Here is a 505-nt window from a genome sequence, read left to right as displayed (position 1 = left end):
GTAATGTCAGTATTCTGGGCTGTCTGTGTCATGGTTTGCCCGTTTCTGTTCCTGTTTGTCCTTATTTGGTCATGTTATTTTTCTCGTTTAGTTTGATTATGTTCCATTGATGTTACCTGTGTCCCAATTATCCCTTGTATTTAAGTCCATGCTTTTGCATTCCGTTGTGTTTCCCCTTATGGATCCCTTCACCCGCCCGGAATTCTTCCTCCTCCTCCTGCTGGAGCAAGGGGACAGATCTCTCGAGGACCATGCGAGACTATTCCGGCTGTTAGCTAGCACCACCAGCTACCCGGATGACGCGCTCTGCTCATTCTATGACGTGAGCTTGAACACCGCAAGCACAGCACCGTCGTCCGAAGATGGGGACGATCCTCGAGAGGATTTCGCCGCCTTCGTGGAGTGGACTCTGGCGAGAAACGGATCGCCATCCACCACCTGCCCCATGGATGATCTCGCCAGATCCACTCCAGACCCAGTGCCCAGCCCACCATCTCCCCACGGT

This window comes from Sinocyclocheilus rhinocerous, unplaced genomic scaffold (genome assembly GCF_001515625.1).
Source record: "Sinocyclocheilus rhinocerous isolate Xijiao unplaced genomic scaffold, SAMN03320098_v1.1 scaffold1933, whole genome shotgun sequence".
Lineage (NCBI taxonomy): Eukaryota > Metazoa > Chordata > Actinopteri > Cypriniformes > Cyprinidae > Sinocyclocheilus > Sinocyclocheilus rhinocerous.
The sequence above is the reverse complement of the archived record's forward strand: the minus strand, read 5'-3'. Positions refer to the sequence as shown.